The sequence below is a fragment of the Peromyscus maniculatus genome, chromosome 2 (assembly GCF_049852395.1).
Source record: "Peromyscus maniculatus bairdii isolate BWxNUB_F1_BW_parent chromosome 2, HU_Pman_BW_mat_3.1, whole genome shotgun sequence".
In the NCBI taxonomy this organism is placed as follows: domain Eukaryota; kingdom Metazoa; phylum Chordata; class Mammalia; order Rodentia; family Cricetidae; genus Peromyscus; species Peromyscus maniculatus.
The window spans coordinates 41210769-41234517 of NC_134853.1; the positions used below are offsets into that span (position 1 = coordinate 41210769).

Below are 23749 nucleotides of genomic sequence, written 5' to 3' on the forward strand. Positions count from 1 at the left end.
GGCAGTTCCAGAAACCACCAATAATGGCAAGAAGCAGCTCCAGAAACTGCTAACTTCAAAAAGAAGCAGCAAAAAGTAATGTCCACTGCTGAGACCTGCTGGGACACGTGAAGCGAAAGAAGAGCCAGCACCAGTGGCCAGGGTCCGCAGGCTTTCGGCTGTGAAGCCAAGCTACGAGAGAGGCTAACAGCAAGCAGCAGTTTGGAAATCCCTGCAGAGATGCTGCGCTGCGGGAAAGATGAACAGTAAGGTTCTACAACCTTTGAGATGCTACACCATGAGAAAGGCGAACAGCAGAGAAGGCCAAGCGGTTTGTGTCACCTCGGGAAAGATGAACAGCGAGCAGAGCTGTGGTGAACAGCGGAGACAGCAGAGTCCAGAAGGCTTCAGGAGGCCAAGAGCAGAATGGTGTCAGTGCCGGACAAGCCGCTGAGACGCGCTGGAGAGCAGGAAGCTGTGGAGGTGAGAACCATACTCCAGGCTGAACAGCCAGCTTGAGACGCTGTGGGAACTGCTGAGACTAACTGCAGCCTGAGATCCCAGCAGCAGGATGTGACTGCAATCATGGAGTTGCCCTGAGGCTACATTTGTCATACAACAGGACAGTGTATGGAGGATTCCAGGACCCAGTTTGTTGAGCACTTGAGCTATCAACGATGCAGAATGGGTTTTCCTCCCAAAGCCGGGTTTGCTGTGGAAAAGCCACAGTTCAGCTCATGACAGCTGAAGGAGCCTTGAGCCCGAGTGGCTGTGAGGGGAAGTTCTTTAGCCTGGTCTGTGAGTGGCTTGGTTATGGAAGGCTACAGACTGCAGAGCACAGCAGTAGATGAAAACCAAAGTTTCAGGGAGATTTGCTTGAACTAAAAAGTCTTGCTTATGGAACTTTTCATATTTGGAACTGTTTGCTTCAGAGTCATTACGACTCTGACAGCTATACACAGACTTAAGGGCAGCTGACAAGCCAGGCCCTGACTATGAATGCTCGGAGGAACTTTTAGGAATGGTACCAATGGTACCAGAAGCCTTTTTCAACTTTTGAACTTAAGAAATGAAATGGACAATAATAATTTCATTACAATGGAACAAGCTTGAATTTGTTTATGCATATAGACTCTATCAATGGTGATTACTTATAAACTGTTTATGGGAAAATGAAACTGCTTATAGAGAAATTTAGGTTTTTCTAACTAGGCTTGAGATTTAAAATATAAAGAAAAGGGATAGTTAATATTCCTCAGTATTTCGTTTAAAAAATACTTTGTGTTAGTTGAGTGAAATAATGTTATGTTTTGTATAGTTCTATTAAGAAATTGTTCTTGAATGTAGGTTTGTATGTTGAGAGTAGGTTTGTAGGAAGGTTGAGAGTAGGAATTATAATTTTGTATAGTTCTGTTTATGTTAGAATTATTATGTTACGTTTGATGCAGTTGCATCAAGAGTTTTTTCTTTTAAAATATAAAGAAGAGGGACCTGTTGTAGCCCACTAGGCTTCCTAGTGGCTGTACCCAGCAGGACTGCATAAGAGGTTGATTGGACCAGAGGCCTGGATATCAGCTGACTGTAACTAGCAAGGGGGAGGTCTTTTGCTAGTCTTGGCATTGTTATAAATAGACCTTTGGAATAAAGTTCTGGGCTGGTGGATAAGGATCCAGGCCTACTGGAGTCTATCCTGTGTTTTCGCTCTCTTTGCTTTCTCCTCTCTATTTCTAACTTAGTCTCTTGTCTCTCATTCCTCAAGAGTTCCTGGGGTAAATAATGGTGGGGGCTGGTCCTCCACACTGCCTAGGCTACTAACTCTTGTCTTTAGCCTCTACTCTCCTGCTTTCCTGACCAGTCAAGGACTTCACTTCCTCTACACATTTGAAAGATGAGATTTTTTTCAATAGTCCCTCTAGAGGGGTACCCCAGAACTGTCACATCCACATCCAACACTCCAAATTCGGCTGGAAAAATCCATATCACTCTTCACCACATACCATAATTGCAATTAGGGGTACTTCTTTAGAGGGACAGGAGGGATGTAAAAACAAGAGGCAGAAATTGGCTAAGCAGTTGAAGATAAAGAGACTCCAAAGAAAAGTAACTAATTTATTTCTTGTTTAAAAACCAGAAATGTCTTTGACAGTCTCATGCTTGCCAAATATTCCAAGGATGTTTTGGGGGCGCTGTCTTAGTTGGGCTTACGACTGCTGTGATGGACTACTATGACCAAAAGCAACTTGGAGAGGAAAGGATTTATTTCACTCACAGTTCCACATGACAGTTTATCCTCAAAAGCAGTGAGGGCAGGAACTCAAGCAGGGCAGGATCCTGGAGGCAGGAGCTGATGCAGAAGCCATGGAGAGATGCTGTTCATTGGCTTGCTCTTCATGGCTTGCTCAGCCTGCTTTCTTATAGAAGCCCAGGGATGGCACCACCCACAATAGGCTGGGCTCTCTCCCAGTAATCACTAATTAAAAAAACTCTCTATAGGCTTGCTTCTAGCCAAACTTTCACAATTAATAATAAGTCCCCATTATTTGTCATTATTTGTGGGCTAGCAGTCCCAACAAAAAAGTATGACTATACTACATCTTCCTACTTGTTAGGAAATATATCCATTTAGATCCTACAGTGTTCCTCTGGAGATCCAATTGTGTAATATATGAAAATCCATGACACAGTGTCAACTAAATAAAAAATTTTTAAGATTTATTTTTAGTGTATATGTGTATGTGAGAGAGAAAGAAAGAGAGAAGGATGTATTTGGGGTGTCTCCTGGAGGTCAGGGGGTATCAGATCTCCTGGACCTGGAGCTGGAGTCACAGCAGTTATAAACTGCTGACGTGAGTGCTAAGAAATGAAGTCTGGGTCTCTCAGAAGAGTGACTTGGGTGCCCATTTCTCTAGCCCCGTCTTAGTTAGGGTTTTTATTGCTGCAACAAAACACCATGACCCAAGCAACTTGGGAAGAAAGGGGTTTATTTCAGCTTATACTTCCACAATGCTGTTCATCATTAAAGGAAGTTAAGACAGGAACTCAAACTGGGCAGGGACCTGGAGGCAGGAGGTAATGTAGAGGGGTATTGTTTACTGGCTTGCTCCACATGGATTTCTTATAGAACCCAGGACCACCAGTGCTGTGGATATTGATCTCCAGTGCTGTGAATGTGTTGCTCTGATTTGGTTGATAAATAAAATGCTGATTGGCCAGTAGCCAGGCATAAAGTATAGTATAGGCAGGACAAGCAGAGAGGAGAATTCTAGGAACAGGAAGGCTGAGTCAGGAGACACTGCCAGCCGCTGCTGCCATGAGAAGTAAGATGTAAAGTACCGGTAAGCCACAAGCCATGTGGCAACTTACAGATTAATAGATGGGTTAATTTAAGATATAAGAACTAGATAGCGGGCCGGGCGTGGTGGCGCACGCCTTTAATCCCAGCACTCGGGAGGCAGAGGCAGGCGGATCTCTGTGAGTTCGAGGCCAGCCTGGGCTACCAAGTGAGCTCCAGGAAAGGCGCAAAGCTACACAGAGAAACCCTGTCTCAAAAAAAAAAAAAAAAAAAAAAAAAAAAAAAAAAAAAAAAAAAAAAAAAAGAACTAGATAGCTAGAACCCTGCCACGGCCATACAGTTTTAATTGATATAAGTGTCTGTGTGTTTACTTGGGTCCAAGCGACCAGCTGCAGGGCCATGGGAGCCAGACAGAACAAGATAACTTCAGTTACACAGCAGCCCAGGGGTTGGCACCACCCACAATGTAGGGAAATGCCCTACAGCCCAGTCTTCTGGATACATTTCTTTTTTTAATTTTATTTTACATACCAATCACACTTTCCCTTCACTTCTCTCCTTCCATTCCCTCCCTTCCAACTCCCATCTACTCCCCTCCCCAATCTATCCACTTCTCCTCCATCTCCATTCAGAAAGGATCAGACTTCCCATGGGTTTGAACATAGCATGGCATATCAAGTTGAGGTAGGACCAAGCTCCTCCTCCTGTATAAAGGCTGGGCAAGGCAATCCAACATGAAGAACAGGTTCCCAAAAGCCAGCTAAGTGCCAGGGACAGGCCATGATCTCACTGCTAGGAGCCTAACAAACAGACCAAGCTATACAACTGTCACACATGCAGAGGGCCTAGGTCAGTCCCATACAGGCTCCCTAACTGTTGGTCCAGAGTCCATGAGCTCCCACGAGCTCAGGTGAACTGTCTCTGTGGGTTCCCTGGATACGTTTTCTTAAACTTTAGCTTGTGTCTTGGAAGTTGACATGGAATTATCCAGCACACCTCCTAAATTAAAAATAAAGTTAGGTTCAAAAATACATCTATTCATTTCATATGTGTGAGTGTTTAGTCTGCATGTAAATATGTGTGCTATGCACATGCCTGGTTCCTCAGAAGCCAGAAGATGGGGTTGCATCACCTGGAGTTCTAGTTACAGATAGTTGTGACCCATCAAGTGGGTGCTGGGAATCAAACTTGAATCCTATGGAAGAGTAGCCAGTGTTTTTAACCTCTGAGTCATCTCTCATATGAAATTTTGAATGTAATAGAAACTCTGACACCTGTACATGTTCAGTTATATCATGCTTCTTCCTTCTAACCAGTTACCTCCTTTCCTTTCATTGAATGATATTCATGAAAAGTGAAACTATACTGAGCTTCCACAATAGTAACATATTGTTAAAAACAACAGCAATTTGTCAGCATCATGGCATGTGCCTTTAATCTGATCATTCAAAAGACTGAGCCTCACAGATCTGTGAGTTTGGGGCCAACTTGGTCTACATAAGGAGTTCCAGGTCAGCTAGGGATATAGTGAGGTCCTGTCAAAAAAGAAGGGGGGGATGGGTAGAGGAAGGGAGGAGAGGGGATGGGGTGGAAAGGGAAATCAGAAAAACAGCAGAGCTTTAAGTAGTATCATCTTTAATCCCAGCATTCAGGAAACTGAAGAGAAAAATCATGAGTTCAAGGCCAGCCTGGACCTGTGGTAAGACTCTTTCCTAAAACAGAAAGAATGTGAACAGCAACATTCAGTGTTGAGAACTTCTGGAGGAGAGGAAAGAGAATCCAGTCATCCCTTCTCCTATAGTGTTGATTCACGTACAAGTCGACAAGCTGACTAGGGTAGGAGTAGGGTGTGAGGAAAAAACAGAGACAGAAGAATAGACAGATACAGAAAATCAGTCCTGGGAGGGCTTCTGGTCAGTACCAGAAAAGCCCTGAGTTCCCTTCACAGCCGGCTTACATACAAACTGAAAGGCTAAGGTAGAACAAAGCACAGCACAGGCGGTCTAGCCTGTCCTTGAATCAAGGAACAGGCAGTTTCGTTCTCTCAAACATGTGCCTCCTGCTAACAGCAGCAGCCTGCCTAGAATTTAACATTTGCTAAATAATCGGTTCTCCCACAAGCTAATCAGGACTTTCTCACAGCCCCTGTACTTTTCCCAGAAGCCTTATCAGAGATTTCTCACAGCTTCCAAAGACACTAGAGCAAGCAAGCTTTGAACTCTTTTGGGTCAGAGTGGACTTTAGCTTCAAGCTAAGTCACTGTGGGCTCCCACACCAGCTGAAAGGATGGCTGTGATATTCAGCCCTGTCCCAGCCATGAAGCAGTAAAGACAACAAATGCATACAGTAAGTAGCATTTGGCACAGACATTCTATGAACTGCACAGTGGAAGAGGGCCCCCAGGTAGTCAGGCTTGTGAAAACACTCTATACTTTGTAAAAGATCAAATGACTGTGAAATTGAGATGAATGCTAAAATCAGAATGGCAAACTAAACAAGAATCTGGAATTGTCATTTCACTAATCCCCACAGCTTTCAGTCATTCCAATTGGAGAAGGCCCCACAGAGTCACAACATCCAGTTTTGAGGATATCTAATGATGGGTGTACCGTAACACTCTCCACGCCAAGCTAAGGTACACCATAACACTCTCCACGCCAAGCTAAGGTGTACCATAACACCATTCACTAAGCAGTGAGACTCCACAGAAGAGTGAACACAAAGGGCAGAAGATTCAAAACATCTAATGTTAAGCTATTTCGTCATTCAAGAGACCCTTAGCTAGATTGTTCCTAGTCCCTTATGCTGTCCCTGTCTTATGGGAATGAAGACAAATATCCTTTGTAAAGGAGGCAAAAGAGGAGAAGAGATGGTGTCAAACTTGTTCTAACAAAATGTTTAGTGTGCATACCTCCTTCCAAATAGTAGTTCATCTGGACACACCAAAAGAATATATCTAATAAAGCAGAAAACATATCCCTTAACAGCTATAATCAAATGGGGCCTGATGGTATAAAACTACAATCCCAGCTACTTGAGAGGCTGACACAAGATGACAAGTTTCAGGCCTGCCTGGGCTACATAGTAGGTTTAAGTACAGCCTGAGGGGGAGAAAACATACATACACATACATACATACATACATACATACATACATACATACATACATAAATACACAATAAAAGTCTATAAAGCACATGCCCAGCATGAGTGAGGTTCCCCTAGACAACTAAAATTGTGGAGTGACAGATAGATGGAGGGAGAGAGAATTTTGCTTCAGGCATGGAGAGAGCTGCCCGAATTTACCTACAATCGGGCGGGTAAACTCAGCTCCAGGAGCAATGCCAGCTCGGGGAGAGTGAAGAACTCTCAATCTCCCGTGGTAAAGAACCAGGAGGCTTTGCTCAGGTCTCCTGTGCTGAAAGCAGAAACTTGGCTTTGGCTGGAGGAAAGGGAAATGGAAATGGAGGACCTGAAAAGAACTATGGGAAATGAAGTCCGAAACATAATGATGACATAGAGAAATGCATCCTGGGAAATGTAGTTCATAGAAGCAAGACAGCATAGGCAATCTACTATGCAGAAAAGGCAGACAAACTGGGATAAAAACTTTCAAACTCTCAGCCTAAAACTGCTTTTTTTCCAGGAGCTGCTAAAAAGCTTGGCTTTACCTCCCAAAAAAACCAAACAGGTGATCAAAAGCTTGTCTCTCAGGAAACATTTTAAATGCTAATACCATTTGTCAATAAGCCACTTTAAAGATCCTTTAAAAAAAGGGAAAGTCGTCCATATAATGAACATTGCTTTAGATATGAAGAAACTGATGGGCAAAAAAAAAAAAGAAAAAAGATTCTTTGCCCCTTGAACAAACAGCCTGCAACGAATGAATATAATCTTGTAAGAAGTATAAATAAGTATTTGTTGAATGTGAGTTTGTGAAAAGTGTAAATGTTGAATGTAAGTCTAAATGTTTAATGTGAACTTGCAAGAATGTAAATATGTATAGTGATAATTGTTTAATTAAGAGAGTTGTAAACATGATGATGTTTATACCAGAATTATGCTCAAGTTAGTGAACCAGAGTTTGGTAAAAAGCTAAGGGAATCTTTAAGATGGATGTAGTTTATTAGATGTGGTTTGCATTAAGAATTTATTCATTTAAAAAGGTCTTGGCACGGCTAAGGCTGTTATAGACATCTTAAGACCCATTCCAAAAAGGAAATGCCATCTCTACCATCCTCTGCTCCTGTAGAGGATGTGGTATGGCAGCTATGGAGATCACTGTGGAGGTTGTAAGCTCAATAGGAACCTGGGCCAGAGCTGAGTTAAACTCAGTATTCCCTCCTATCAGAGGCTGAGGGTTAATGATGGGCAACTTTCTCTTGATAGCTTCTAGCCTAAGACAGAGGATGTTTGATGGAAAGCATATCTCCATGACAGGTAATGGAAGAAATAATCATAGAGAATGACCTAAGACAGACCTCAGTCTATCTGATGGAGCCTGAGTACCTCTTTAAAAAATTAAGAGGAGGGACCTGTGGGAGGCCACAAAGGTTTCCTAGTGAGATCTGAGATTGCTTTACACAGCATTAGGGGATGGCTGGACCACATGCAAGGTCACCAGGTGTTTGGGACAGTCTACACTTGACTGTGCTGGGGGGGGGGATTCTTTTGCTCCACCCCTTGGCACTCCTTTAAAAAACGCTTTAGTAGAGACAGAAGGGGCTGGTGGGTTTGAACCCAGGCCCTCCAGAGTCTATCCTGTGTTCTCTATCTGTTTCTCTATATATATCCTTCTATCTACAAATTCCTCATTTCTCCGTGCTCGAGTACCCTGGGGGAATAAAAAGGGGCTGGTCTCCCTCACTTGTCATTGTGGATTGCATCAGTAATCTCAGCACCCAGGAAAACTGAGACAGGAGGGGCATGAGTTTGAAGAATGCTGACCTAAAATAGTGAGTTGTAGACAAAGCTTGGGTTACCTAGATAAGAGAGGCCCTGTCTCAAAAAACAAAACAAAAATACTGCCAGGTAAAATTGAAGGTGAGAGGCTACTCTGTATGGGCTGATGAAGCAGAGAATAAGAGAATCAGAATACGAAAAGAGAGACAGACAACTAGGGCCTGACTAATTAGCACTTGTCACAAAGCCTAATCCTTAAGATTCACAAGGCATAGAGAACCAATTCATGAAATTTCTCTGAACTCTGCTCATGTACACACACACACACACACACACACACACACACACACACACTTAATTAACTTAAATAAACAATCTTAAAAAATTAAAAAGAAAATAATGGATTTCAATGTTGGGCATATAGCCCTGTTAAAAAAGTGCTCACCATGAAAGTCTATTCACAGAAGCTCATTCCCTGAAACACAAGTAAAAGGCCTGATGTGGTAGCACACATCTGTAATTCCAATACACCTAGGAGAGATGAGAGACAGAGGAGAGGCTGGAGAACTGAAGCCCACAGGCCACAGCCTGGAGTCCTTGGAGCAGGAGCAGAAGCAACAACAGACACCAATCCCAACAAGATGAAAGGTGAGAAACACTCCTGACAGTCGTCCTTCAATTGTCCCGTGTACTGTGGCATGCTAATGCTCTCCGCACCCCATACACATGAATACACATGTACACTCTCTCTGGCTCTCTCTCTTGATCTCATCTCTGTCTCTGTCTGTCTCCTTCCCTCTCTCCTCTCCAGCTCCCCAAACTAAACATTTAAAAATAATTTTCAAAAAAGAAAAAGATAAAGACTTTATCCCAAGGAGATATATAAAGGAAAAGATTGAGAAACATGTGAAGAAAGTAAAGGATATTGTGGGAAAAAATAAAAAAAAGTTCTGAAAAGTTCCCTAAGGTAACAGAATGCTTGCCTTTCATGCATGTGGCCCTGAATTCCATCCCTAGCACTGCATAAAAATTCCAAGTATTGACACCAGTGCTGTGACATCAGTACTCTTCTGAAGATGACTAAGTGGAGGCCCCATGTGCAAAGATGTTATGGTTTGCAAATGTTATCCAGTTGTTTACGGTGCCAAACACAATTTGTGGCAGAACCTGATGAAAGCTGGCTTACAGATTCACCATTTTAATGGATTTTACCATTCATGTAAATTAGTTAAATATGGATCTTCAAGGTAAAAACCTAGTTAGCAATACAATACTCCAAATCATAGCCACGTTGCAGACTAAAGGGAAATAATGTAAGTTCAAGGCAAACAGTGTTTCCCATCCTGACACATCTGCTAAACATAGTCCTTCAGCAACAATAAATATATGTGCCTCACTTAAAATTTTTTTATGTGTATCAGTGTTTTGCCCACATGCATTTTTATGCATCATGTGTGTGTCTGGCACTTTTGGGCAGAAAAGAACTGTATCTGAAACAGGATCTCACTGTTCCCTGACTGGCCCAGAATGTTCTATATAAATCAGGCTGGCCTCAAACTCACAGAGACCTGCCTGTTACTCAGGGTCTCATGAGTAGTGATATGAGCCACCATGCCCAGCTGCCCCATCAACTTTCAGAAAGAAGGCATCGAGCAGCAATCTGACATTAAACTTACAGAAGCACTGGTTTTGACCCCTTCCTAGGTTTTTATCTGATCTTCACAGAGACAAATGCCCTTCTCACCACAATAGTGTCTTATTCATGTCATGCTTTAGCACCTACACTTGTGAGCAGTACACTCAGGAAGAAAGCACACTCTATTTAAGAATCAAGGGTGAAATCGGAATTAAAATACTGAATGAGCACCCAAAAACTCTCTGAGTATCACAGAGACTCCATTCAAACCAGATGTTGATGTATTGATTTCAAAAATTCGGTAACAAAAATCACACTAGTTCTCTGCCTCACGGCCCAGAGCTCCTGGTCCACTTCAGTCTTGGTGAATGAGTAAGGCCTGCAATGGCTGGGACTGCCTTAGCCCCAGTCCAGGCCTTGGCTAAGCAGAAGCACAGACCTGACCAGTCGTCTTGTTGTCAAAGCCATAACTTTGAGGGTCCTTGATGCTTCTCCACCCTCTAATTGGCATCTGTTATGCACCTTAGTCCCTCTCAAAGTCAGTAGAGACACACTAAGAACATCTGTGAGCCACCCAAACACTGTCAGTGGTGAAAAGGGCAAAGCTAACTACATGAAACTAATGGTCTTTCCTTCAGCTTCCCTTGTCAAAGCATCGTGTAGAAAACCTGTCAGGATGCTTTCTCCAATTGTTCTTTTCAGTATGAGTGGGAAGAGTCCTGTGGAGGACAGCTTGAATGTGAAAGCCAAAAAGAATGTGCTGTCTGCAACAGCACACCAGAGTGAAGAAGGACTGCCTGGTAGCTGGGCTATTGTCAAACCTGGAAATAAAAAGGAGAAAAATGTATTCTTTGCAGCCCACCGTTGTGGCAATAGCATAGGGTCTATGAAAATAAAAAGTTCCTGGGATATCAATGGAAAAGCCACTAAAAGAAGGAAAATTTCAGGGGATTGCAAGAAAGCCAAGGTACAGTTAGAAAGAATGAGAGAAATCAAAAGCCAGTGCTACCAGCCTGAAACATTTGCATGTGGCATTGAGCACTGTTCTGTACATTATGTGATTGACAGTGGGGTGGTGTCTATACTGGAGGAGGCCTCTGTCAGTGATGCAGATGGTTGCCTTCCCTGAGCAGAAGGCCACTGTTCTGCTAGCTAGCTATGGGGAAAACTACACAAATCTGTCTGCCACTGTGAAGATTTCTGGCCACTTATAAGGTGTGCCAAGTGCACCTGAGCCCTTCTTTCCTCCAGGAACTTGTGAAGAACCTACAGGAAGAGAAAATCCTGAGGCTGGCAGATCACAGAGTGAGCCAATCCTTGTCCTTGATGTGGCAGCCAGGTTGGTGTCCAAGTGCCTGAAGCACCAAGGACAGGGGGAACCAGGGAGCTTGTGACAGAATAACAGCTTCTGTAGGCAGGGTACTGCTCACTAATGGTGCTCAGGCCAATGACAAAAATTGAAAAAGGCACTGATACACCTGGCACCCAGATATATGCCATGCAGGCTGTGTCTGCAGGTGAAGAACCTTCCACAGCTGACCATTATTCTGTGGGTGACCAGGCCTGGGATGGTACATCTCAGGGCTATCTCTCATTGCTAGTAGGAGCTTCCACAGGGACAGCACAGAATTAGAGCCAGGACATCAAACAGCTCTGAAAAATTGCAACAGGCATGACATAGAAGTGACAGATAAATTTGATGAATTGCACTTTTCTTCTCACACCTATCTCCAAGCCAGTGAATTGCCTACAGCCGCTACCAGTTGTTTATTTATTATATATACAATGTTCTGCCAGCATGCATGCCTACATGCCAGAAGAGGGCACCAGATCTCATTATAGATGGTTGTGAGCCATCACGTGGTTGCTGGGAATTGAACTCAGGACCTCTAGAAGAAGCTAGTGTTTGTAACCTCTTAGCCATCTCTCCAGCACTGCTACCAGTTATATGAGTAGAGAGCTTGTTCCACTCACAAGCCACAGACCTGACCACAGAAAGGAACCTGTGTGCATCAACATCACTGTGTGCACAATAGAGAAAGACCAGCCCTCTGCTTTAGACTGAAGAGCCTCTGCTGGGGGTGTTGCTTTCTTTGTCACCTGGATGAGACCAGCAAGAGTGTTCCCAGTTGAATGAACACACAGCACAAGAGGCTTCAGAGGCCAGTCAACCTCAAATGCATGTGAGGAGAAAAATGTTTCTGTGGAGCCTTCCATCCCAGTGGCCTCGGTGGTAGAAAGTACATTACCAGTGTTGAGGCACCCAGTTGGAAGAAGGAGATGCCTTAGGACATCTTGGAGATCAGGTTTAAAATCCAGTGGCTCTGGAGCCTCAGCAATGCATAGGCATGCCTGCCTCACCACACCATGGTGAAAATCTTCAGGTTACTCCTCACAGGAATCCAGCGGTTCTTAAACATACCTGCTGATATTTCAAGTTCATCATCGAATACTACACCATCAGGCTAGCAGCTTCTTGGTGGGTTCAAGACCTATGCTATAGAGAAGACCCTTGCATGAAGTGCAAAGGAAATCATGTGTGCCAGTGGCACCCCAAACCCTATTGCCAGACACTGCCCTACAGGCCTGGGTCCTGGGTGTTCTGCCTCCAGCCTCAGAAGGGCTTTCCTGGCTATAAGGGGGGAGGCCTTCATGACAGTCACTGGTTACCTGCCTGCCACAGTTTTACTTGGGAAATCCATAAGCAATCAAGAGGGAGTGAAATGGAAAAGGAGTACTCAGGTCCACATGAGAGGCAAGAGGACTGTGAAACACCTGGGTCAGCCTTTGGGTGTGCAACCTCATCCCTGCGCTTTGGGATTCTCTGCTCAGATTAGACTGCCATTGCTCAGGCAGTTTTTAAACTCTTGATTTACCAGCTGTACAAGAGGTTAGTTCCATGGTTTTGTGTAGTGGTGCCTCACATCTGTGAAGAACTCTGCCTGTTTTTCTCCATCAAGGACATTCAAGATCACAAGGGGATCCTGAAGTGTTCCAGTACTGTCTCTGTATTTGAAGTGCGTGAAAAGGAAAGAAAACCTTTGAGAATTATGCCCAAAAAAGAAAAATCAGGCACCTTACCTTAAACCTTGTATGCTTGACCCCGTGAGAATAATGTTTACAGATGGATTTTATGCCTTGGCCTGTTTACAGTGTATATAATGGTTGTGTTTTCATGGGGCTGTGAAAGTTCACATTAAATCTGATCACCTTTACCTGGAGATGAGTGCTTTGGCCCCTCATAAATAACATGATTAAAATCCGGTATTGTATATTATGGACAGTTGACTAAACATAATCATCACAGAATAAGACAACATATAATAGTCAGTCTAAAACATTGTCCATCCCTTTGTCTGATTTAAATTTTTTTAAACCTTCAATAAATATGCACACTTTAAGTTGTGAAAAAAGATCACACTAGTTTTATGTTGTCTTCTTTTTTTCCCTTTATAATAAAAACATTTTTAAAAATCAGTGAAGACTTATTACCTAGATATGGTAAAGAAACTTGTAGCCAAGCTTGTGACCTACGTTCAGTCCTTAGAACCCAAATAACAAAAGGACAGACTCCTGAAAACATCCTCTGGTGCCCCCTACCACACTCGTGTCCATATGCATACATGCACACATATACAGTAAACTATACAGATGGCCAATAAGAACTTGAAAAGATGTTCAACATCCTCAGCCACCAGGAAAATACTACTTAAAACTGCCATGACAGGGCCAGAGAGCAGCTTTGTGCTTGAGAGTGCTGGCTGCTCTTCCAGAGGACTCCGGTTCAATTCTCAACATTTCTTTGGGCAACTTACAACCACTTGTAAATTGAGCTTCAAAGGATCCAGTGCCTCTGTGGATATCTGCATTTGACATCTAGACACACACACACACACACACACACACACACACACGCACGCACGGACACGCATGGACACGCACAGGCACACACACACAAAAACAAATAAAAATAAAATATAAATCTTTATTAATTAAAATAAACTGCTTTGAGATTCTATCTCACTCTAATCAGAATAGCTATCGTCAATGGAAAAAAGTGACAACATGTGCTGGTGAGGACACTGGGAAAAAGGAAAGCCTTGTCACTGCTAGTGGAAATGTAAACATGTGCAGCCACTACGAAACTGATGTGGATAAAAGTGTACCACTCTTTGATGTACACCTGAAGGTCTGTAAGAGAGAACACTACAGAGATAAATACTGCATGTTTTCACTCATTACGTGGAACCTAGATTTAAAGTAGATGTGTATGTGTGTGTATCTACATAAGTGTGTTTCTAAGTCACAATAGTAGGAGGAGATCATGGGAAGGGAGGTGGAGATCTTTTGGGAACTGGAAAGTAGAAAGTAATGGAGCATGTAAGTAGAAGTGGCGTCAGCTGAGCTAAGGGACTAGCTGACCTAAGGGGGAGACAGTGTCAGGCAGCATGAAAGGAGAGTGAGTAAGAATAAAATGTGACTCAATGTATGAAGGATGAAGGTGATGAAACGTAGTACTTTGTGTACTATCCATTTATCTGTCCTACTGAGAGTCACTTTGTAGGTGACAAACACAAAGAAAACAAAAGAAGCAGCTGAGAGGAGACTTTCTTCAAACAGGTCAAACTATTACTTTTTCTTTTCTTCTGTCTTTTTCTTTTAGATGCTAGCCAGAGCCTAAATTTCTCTAAAATCTGCCAACCAAAGCTTTGGGTGTCCTTGCTCTGTCCCTCTAAAGGTCCCCTCCTGCTTTCCTCCTGGCTCTGCAGTCGCCTGCCACCTTGTGGCTGATTTCCATGCCAGCCTATCTTCTCTATTCTCCAAGCAGCTAAAAGATAGCTTGCCCATCCAGGTGTTTGTCTTTTAAACTCTAATAAATTGTCCTTGCCCACCAGAAAATAAAAATAAAAAAGAAATCAACTGAGGACTTTGTTAAGGGAGTCCTGTGGCCTAACACACAGAGAAATGGGACCTAAGAACTTGCTTTACAGTCAAGCTCCCAGCTAACGCTCACAGTTCTCCTCTGTCTGAGGCAGAGTAGCAATCTAGGGGAAAAAAAGGAATGAAAGAAAAACGATAGAGCTCAGTTTTTTCAAGCACTTGTTGCTTTTCCAGAGGACCTAGATCCAGTCTTCAGACCCCACAATGTGGTTCATAACCAAACTTTCAGCTCCAGCAGATCTGATGTCCCCTTCTGAGGAGGCACACACATAAAGCACATACTTACATACAGGCAACATATTCATATGCATAAAATAAATGACATTTTTTAAAAAGAAAAGGTAAATAAATGGGAAAGGACACCTCCTCACTTTCTTGGTTCTAATTTCCATCTGTTTCTGGTTGACACTCAGTACTTTTCCATAGAACTGTCCTCAGGAAAAGCTGTACTGCCCTTTCCAAAAACATCACAGATGAGACTGTTAAAAATGGACTGAACTATGCCTACTAACACCCATATGACCTGTGGTAACCAAGGGTCAATTTGATGTGTGTTCTATCTCTATTAAATCTGCTCTAGCTGCACAAAGTACCCCCAAAAGGTCTCTTCAGGGACAGAATTTTTGGATTGGAAAAAGACATTTAAGGCACATGCCAAAAGTTTGCCAATATATACCTTTCTTTATATCTAAACCTACTTGCAAAGTAAATAGCTTAAAAGAACATATATAGCTACCTCTAAGATATCTGGGCCTATTATTCTAAAGCTCACAACTGATTATCTTTAAATGCATCTCTCTCTGTTTGTAATATCCTTTTTTACTGATAAAGTCACACATGTTTCTATTTACTCAATAAACTCATTAACTTAGCTTTCATCAGAGCCAGTCTAAATTCCTTTCTGTGGACGACATAAAGGATTAAGGTGCATCTCAGCAGAGGCCACCCAGGATTCTACAGGGACACTTCAGGCTGCATGCATGCTTGGCAACTGAGCTGCATTTTCTGCTGATGGTGACATGTCCAGAGTCCACTCTGAACTGTGTGGCCTACGTTCATTTTTCAAAGGACAAGCTCACTACAAATTGCATTTTTAGTCTCAATAGAAAATAGGATAGTAAGGAGCTGATGATATGCAGAAGAAATGGGAAGACATTGACAACTTCCACATATAAAGACAATGAACAATAGGGATGTAGTGGTACACTGCTATAAACCCAGAATTCTGGAGGCTGAACCAGGAGATTAGCTTGAGGTCAGCTTAGTCACATAGTAAATTCTAGACCAGCCACAAAAAAATGGTTTGTTAACATTAAATGACCCATTAGAGGACTTGCCATGGGTCTTTCATGTTACCTAAGTGGGCCTCTAACTACTATGTATTAGAGAAAGAAGAGTTCTTGGCCTCCTGAGTGTTGGGATTAAAGGAGTATACCATCATACACACCAAGCTTCAAAGTAATTCATTCATTAACAATAACTAAATACTACTCTTGCAAAAATAAATTTTAGCTAGCTCTTATTCATCATACCTAAATGTGCAGACTGAGGGACAGAAAAAGACATTGGAACTTTGAACTGTGTGGACTACTAGAAACAGAGTTCCAGGGAAAACCCTATCCAGAAAAACAGAAACCAAAATAATGCTGGCCAATGCCTGTGAATGTGGATCTGGGTTCTGGCCACACATATCTACATTACTTTTTGTTACCAGAACAAACAAAATGGCAGGTTTATTCTCATTGCCTTTCAGTAGACACTGTGCTCTTTTGTCCTATTTGAGACTAACTAGGGTCTCACACATAGCCCAGCCTGGTCTCAAACTCAAGATCCCCCTGTTTCAGCTTCTGTGAGCTGGTATGCAAATCTCCCAGACAAATGCTTATTTTTTCCCTTCTGTGTAAAGTATAGAGCTACTCTCCCCTCTTGTCTGCTGTACTCTCAGCCTTGCAAAGCCAAGAGGACTTTCCAACAGAAGTCTCTGGTCTACACGCTCCCATTTCTTCAGTGTCTATGTATGACAAGTGCACTCATTTGATAGCTAATAGACTACATATTATAATTTAAGACATCCTCAATATTCACAATATTTATATTATTTTCTTCTTGTTGTGTGAGGTGTGTGTGTGTGTGTGTGTGTGTGTGTGTGTGTGTGTGTGTGCGCGCGCGCACTTGAAACAGGGTCTCATCCTGTAACTCTGGCTGGCCTTGAACTCACTTTGTAGGTCAGGCTGGCTTCAAACTCACAGAGATCCACCTGCCTTGGCCTCTCAAGTGCTTGCATTAAAGGTATGTACCACCATGCCAAGCTAGACTATTTATTTAAAAAGGAAAAAGCATTCAAAAGTATTCAACCACAATAAGTGTGTGAGCTTTAAATCCAGCTTCCACCATCCACTGGCATGAGACTGTGGGCAAGTAAGTATACAGTTGGTTTCATCTGTAAAGTGGAAAGAGCAAATTTACATATATAAGAACCAAATATGGTAGTGCATGACTATACTCATAGCAACTGGAAGGCTGAGGCAGGGGGATCATCATAACTCTGAGGCTACCTGGGCTATAAGATAAGACCCTCATTCAAAACAACAGCAAATATATTTATATAGAGAAAGACATGGAGGGTGTGTGGTGGTGATGGTGGCATTCATCTGTAGTATCAGCAGCAGTTTAAGAGTTCAAGGCCAGCCTGAGATACATAGTGAATTCTAGGACAGCTTCAGCTATGAGTCTCTGTTTCAAAAAACACAAACCAAATCAAACCAAAACAGGGTGTGAAATTGTTCTGAGGAAACATTTGATAGTGGAATGTGTGAAGCTCCAAGAATTATTCCTACCATTCAGCCAATGGGGTAGGGTAGGCCAGCACAACGTCTCCCTCTGGAGCCTTCTGTCTCAGCTTCTGAAGTATCAGGAGGCTGGAGAGATGGCTCAGCAGTTAAGAACACTTGTTGCTCTTGCAGAGAATTGGTGTTTAATTCCCAGTACCTACATGGTGGCTCACAACCATCTGTAAATCCAGGTTCAGGGACAGTGTCCTCTCCTGTACTCCTTTAGCGCCCAGCATGCACATAAAGCACATACATAATGCAGGCAAAACTGCCATACATACAAAGTAAAATAAATAATACAGAATTTTTTCGTTAGAAAATGTTCTATGATGACAATTAGGGTAGTCTTCATGTGATTACAGGGAAAGGTAAGTTCAGGCATCCTCTCTGCTATTGCTTGGAGTCTTAGCTGAGGTCATTCTTGTAGATTCCTGGGAATTTCGCTAACACCAGGTTTCTCCCTAACCCCATAATGGCTCCCTCTCTCCAGATATCTCTTTCCTTGATCTCCTTCTCTGTCCCTCCCCCAACTGGACCATCCTGTTCCCTTGTGTTCTCCTCCTCCATTCCTTCCCCTCTTACCCCCGCCCCCCGCCCCAGCTCCCCATTTACTCAGGAGATCTTATTTATTTCCCCTTCCTAGGGCGATCCATGGATGTCCCTCTTATGATCCTCTTTGTTACCTAACTTCTCTGGGGTTGTAGATTGTAGCATGGTTATCCTTTGCTTTACCTGTAATTTCCACAGATAAGCACTGGGCCAAGCTCATGGAGTCCAGTTGAAGAGATGGATGGATTATAGCAACAAGGGGAGTCAAGATCATGATGGGGAAACCCACAGAGACAGCTGACCCAAGCTAGTGGGAGCTCACGGACTCTGGAATGACAGCTGGGGAACCTGCATGGGACCGAACAAGGCCCTCTGAATGTGGGTGTCATTGTGTGGCTTGGGAAGTTTGTGGGTACCCTGGGAGTGGGACCAGGATTGATCCCTAGTGCATTAACTGGCTTTTTGGACTCCATTCCCTATGGAGAGATACGTTGCTCAGCTTTGATACAGTAGGGAGGGACTTGGTCCTGCCTCAACTTGATATCCCAGGCTTTGTTCACTCCCCATTGACCTCTAGCTTTGATAACAGCTTTGGTATGTGGATTGTGATGGAATTTGCCTAAATTAATTCACAGAAACTCAAAGGCCACTTTTCCTTTACTAGACTCCACAGATATTATATGAATGGCTAAAATAAGGAAAGGATGTAGTGTCTCTGACTTCATATTATTTCTATATCTCTTTTCCCTAACCTTGAGTCAGACTGTAGTTGGTTGTTTTCTTACTCTTTGGCTCTTTGCTCTTTGGGGACCCGCCACCTAGCCCTCAAATAAATCATACACTGAGACTTATTCTTTCTTATGAATGCCCAGTCTTAATTTGGCTTGTTTCTTGCCAGCTTTTTTTAACTTTAAATGATCCCATTTACCTTTTGCTTCTGGGCTTTTACCTTCTCTATTTCTGTATATCTTTTCTTTCTTTCTTATTCAGTGTCTGGCTGTGTGACTGTGTGGCTGGCCCCCGGAGTCTTCCCCTCCTCCTTTTCTCATTTCTTGATCTCTTTTATCTCTTTTTCTCATCTATTTATTCTCTCTGCCTGCCAGCTCCACCTACCTTTCTCCTGCCTTGCCATTGGCCATGCTTGTTATTAGACCAATCAGATGTTTTAGATAGGCAAAGTAACACAGCTTCACAGTTAAACAAATGCAATATAAAAGAATCTAACATATCTTTGCATTATAAAAGAAACGTTCCACAGTATAAACAAATGTAGCACATTTTCAACTGACATTCCACATCAGATTTTGTTCTGTTCTGTATGTAGTTGTGTAGAAATGCTTCAAGATTTAATACAGGAACAACTTGGACATTTACCACTTAAGAAGGTATGTTTCTTCTATTCCACCTTCATGATTCCAGCAGCTCAACAAGTCTTTCAGCCTTATCATAAAGACCAAACCAAACAGAGATCAGATGCAAAAATGGGTGCCAGCAACAGAAGGAATTTAATTCCTGGGCTAAAACTCAACACTCCTTAGCCACCTAGTGCAAAGCCATGATGTTTGCATAGAAGAAACAATAGACAATCAGCAAATTTTAGCAAAGGTGGGTACGGGTGGGAATCAGCCTTTGTTTAGAGCTGTTGGTCATCTCTTTGGCACTGTTAGCTCTCTTCATGCAAATGAGCTATAGTGTTGTTCATAATATGAGGCTTGAACTCATTTCTCCTCAGGCCATGTCATAGGTTCCCATCACTCTGTAGCAGTATATCATTCTCCATCTTCTCAGTTTGTCAAAATTCTACATCCTTTCCCCTAGCCTAGTTTTCATATGACCTCCTCTTCCAAACTGGATGCCACAGTTTTGTCCTGCTGAGGCAGAATTAACTACTTTTCATGAAGCACCATATAATTTGGGCCATATAAGAATATGGCATGTTTTAAAACCTCATAAATGTTAACAAAATGCCAGGTGGAGCTGGGTTATAATGGTAGACGAAAACATCAAGATGGAGATTATGATGAGATTTCTTTTCTTCTTTTATTTTGTTCTGTAATTTTTTTTTTTGAGACAGTGTGTCACTATGTATCCTTAGCTGGCTTGGAACTCACTATGTAGACTGGGCTGGCCTTGACCTCACAGAGCTCTACCTCCTGAGTGCTGGGATCAAAGTTGTGTGGCCCATGCCCAAATGAGATTGCTTTTCTTAAAAGAGATAACCGAGGCCAGATGTAGAGGCATAGCATTCAAGAGACTAAAGAAAGAGGATCATGAGTTCTAAGCCAGCCTAGGCTACATTGTAAGACTCCGTCTTGCAGAACAAAATAAAACAATGCCGGATGATAAACTAACTCATATCCCTCAGTGACTCCTGCATCACTCTACTCCCCTGCAGAAGGAAAACTGTTAAAAGCTGGAGCCACCACTGTGTCCTACTTGATTCATAGCTCTTGGATCAAATGCCTTCCTCTCATTAGGAAGTACATCTGATATTCTCAAGATTTTGAACTTTTCATTAATGTTTCTGTTCAATAGTCCTTGTTTGAATTCACTGAACAGAGAACTTTGATGCCTTTGTGGGTTCTAATCTCACTAGATTATTTGTGTAATGTAGATGTGATAGATAATATGTCAGAATATTGCTGTATTTTGGAGAATATTCAGTTCTGCTACAGAGCCAGGATCTCACTGTTACAGTGGAGGGTTACACATAATCAAGAAAATGAAGCTAGAACACACTCTCTTGAAGATATCAGTAGGAATGCATTTTTAGTTTATTGTAGATACATATGTTTACATATGTATATGCACATATATGCGTGTGTGTTCACAGTGTGTTGTATTGTTGGTTCTACTTTGGAGCCAACACAACTCATACACCAAGTCAACGTAGATGACAAAAATTTATTGTAATCAAGCCATTACTGATCAATCGGGGCTGCAGAACAGACTCAAAAGCTGAACTGAGACCCCAAGCCAGAATGTTACAGAATTTTTAAGCCTGAAAACCACAAACATCTGTGCCAAGTTACAGTTACATTTTCCCACCAATCAGGATTCGGAAATTAGGGACTTTCCTAGGAACATTTTCCTATGTGGTACACTTACTTAGTTCTCATTGGTTGGTTTATTCAAGTGTGGTGGTGGCTTGCCCACTATTTATGGTTCACCCTGCCATTAGCTCTGGTTTGGAGAGGTAGGACCACCGCAGGAGGAAGGGTAAGGTTTTAGCTCTTAGCTCTGACCTCTTGGCTTTCTTTTTTGCATTGGTTCTGTGTTTCTTATTTAATAAGACGGTTGGTTACATCTACACACCCACATATAGACACATATGCATACACATACATTTTTAAAATTTCTTTTTATTTATGTATGTATGTATGTCTGCTTGTCTGTGCACTATGCATGATAGAGTATCCCAGGATGGGTTTCAGATACCTTGGTACTAGAGTTACAGGTGGTTATTAGCTGACACAGGTGGGTGCTGGGAACTAAACTTGGGTCTTCCACAAATGCTCTTAATTCTGGATCAATCCTCTGTCTGCATACTTAAAAATAAATAAATAAACCTTTATAAAATAAAACAGTGTTAGGGTAGGCAAGAAGCTAGGAATTAGGAAAGGAAAAGAATAGTTTTAGGAGTAAGTTAAGGCTTCTAATATTAACTCTTCAGCAAGTAGGCTGCACACGCTTGTCAAGGCTTAGTCATTACAGGTAGGTGGTGGTGGCACATGCCTTTAATCCCAGCACTAGGGATGCAGAGGCAGTCAGATCTCTGTGAGTTCAAGGCCAGCATGGTCTACTTGGTGATTACCAGGATAACAAGGGCTATATAATAGAGTCTGTCACAACCAAACAAACAAATAAAAAAGAAGCAAGAAACAACTTTAAAAATGAATGGGAGGGGGGGCTAAAAAGATGGTTTAGTGACTACGAACATTTGCTATGCAGTTATGATGACCAGAGTTCAGACCTCAGTCGTGTAACAAGCTAGGCATCCATGTGCACCTGTAACTACGTTTTAAGAAGGGTAGAAACAGGAGATTTTCTGTTCTCACTTAAAATCCATTCTAATATTTCTGCCCATGTGTACTTATGGATATGTTATTGGTTGTCTTTATTCTTTGGCTCTTTACTCTTAGTTCCTTGGGGGCCTGCCACCCAGCTCACAAATAAATCATACACAGAATCTTATGATTACTTACAAATGCCTAGCCTTAGCTTGGGTTTTTTTCTAGCCAGCTTTTCTTAACTTAAATTATCCCATCTACCTTTTGCCTCCAGGCTTTACCTGTCTCTATTTCTGTATATCTCTTCTTTCTTTCTTACTTGGTCTCTAGCTGTGTGTCTGGATGGCTGGCCCCTAGAGTTCTCCTCTCCTCTTTTTCTAGTTCCTTGATCTCTCCTCCCAGATTTCTCCTATTTATTTTCTCTGTCTGGCAGTCCCACCTTGTGGTTGATATATTGTGTACCCCAATAAACTTATCTGGAGGTCAGAGAACAGAACAGCCACAATATTAAACATAGAGGTTAGGCAGTGGGTAGCACATGCCTTTAATCCTAGCATTCTAGAGGCATATATCTATCCGGATCTCTGTGAGTTCAAGGCCACACTAGAAACAGCCAGGCATGGTGACACACCTTTAATCCCAGCACTTGAGATCTCATGTCTTACTTGGGAAAGACACATACTTTTAATCCCAGGAGGTGATGGCAGGAAGCAGAAAAGTATATAAGGCATGAGGACCAGGAATTAGAGGCTTTTTAGGCTTTTAAGCTTTTATGCTTCTAGCAACTATTAGGATTCTGCACCACTCCAGGTACATAATTGCACATGTGCATGGGTCTTGGATCTTATATCATCATTGTGCACTGGCAACTACATACGCACCTTAAAAGCCAGATGCAGACCCCACACTCTCACTCTGCTCTGCTCTCTCTCTGCTCTGCTCCCTCCCCCCTCCAACATCTTTCTCTCTCTCCAGGCCTGGCTCTCCTCTTTCCCTTCCCCAATTTTCCTTCCTAATAAAGCTCTGAAAACTAACACTGGCTTCTGTTGTGACCATGACCTTTCCATGTGGTAACCAGCGCTGCGTGCCACAACCAGAGCCGTTTATCATCCTTTCATTGGTGCTGTGACTCAGATCTCGGGTAGGAATTTCTGTTCACTCAGCGCCCGGGGTTGAGTGTTGTTGGAAACTTATCCCGAGGACCTCTAACTGCCCACTGTGTTTTTTTCATATCACCGCTGCCACTGTGGTACTGCCTCGGGACTGTGCCCGTGCTGCCATGACCGCCGCTGCCACCGTGCCTCCCCCTACCACATGTGCTGCCAAGATTGGTGAGTTCCCCCACTGTTTCCCGTGACTGCAGCCCAAGCTATATTCCTTGTGCTGGACCCCTGGGGGTCCTCAGGCCGTGCTGGCCCTGACTCATTCTCTCCCTTGATGAAGGAGTCAATGCTGTCAGACCCCAGGTGGTCCCCATGCTGCATACACTTCCAGCCCTCCCTCACTTGATGAAGCGGGGAGTAACCTGTGCTGATTCATAGATCCTTCTCCTACCTCAGGAACACCTGGGACTGGAGTGTGATCCTGGTTCATTATTTTAATTTTTTAT

The 23749-nt window shown here is 42.7% G+C and overlaps 2 pseudogenes; both read left to right on the forward strand.

Annotated features, from left to right (window-relative positions):
* The first annotated feature begins 7638 nt into the window (after window positions 1–7638).
* On the forward strand, window positions 7639–11761 carry LOC121820860 (F-box only protein 34 pseudogene; annotated as a pseudogene).
* On the forward strand, window positions 11758–12646 carry LOC102916995 (F-box only protein 34 pseudogene; annotated as a pseudogene).
* The last annotated feature ends 11103 nt before the right edge of the window (window positions 12647–23749 follow it).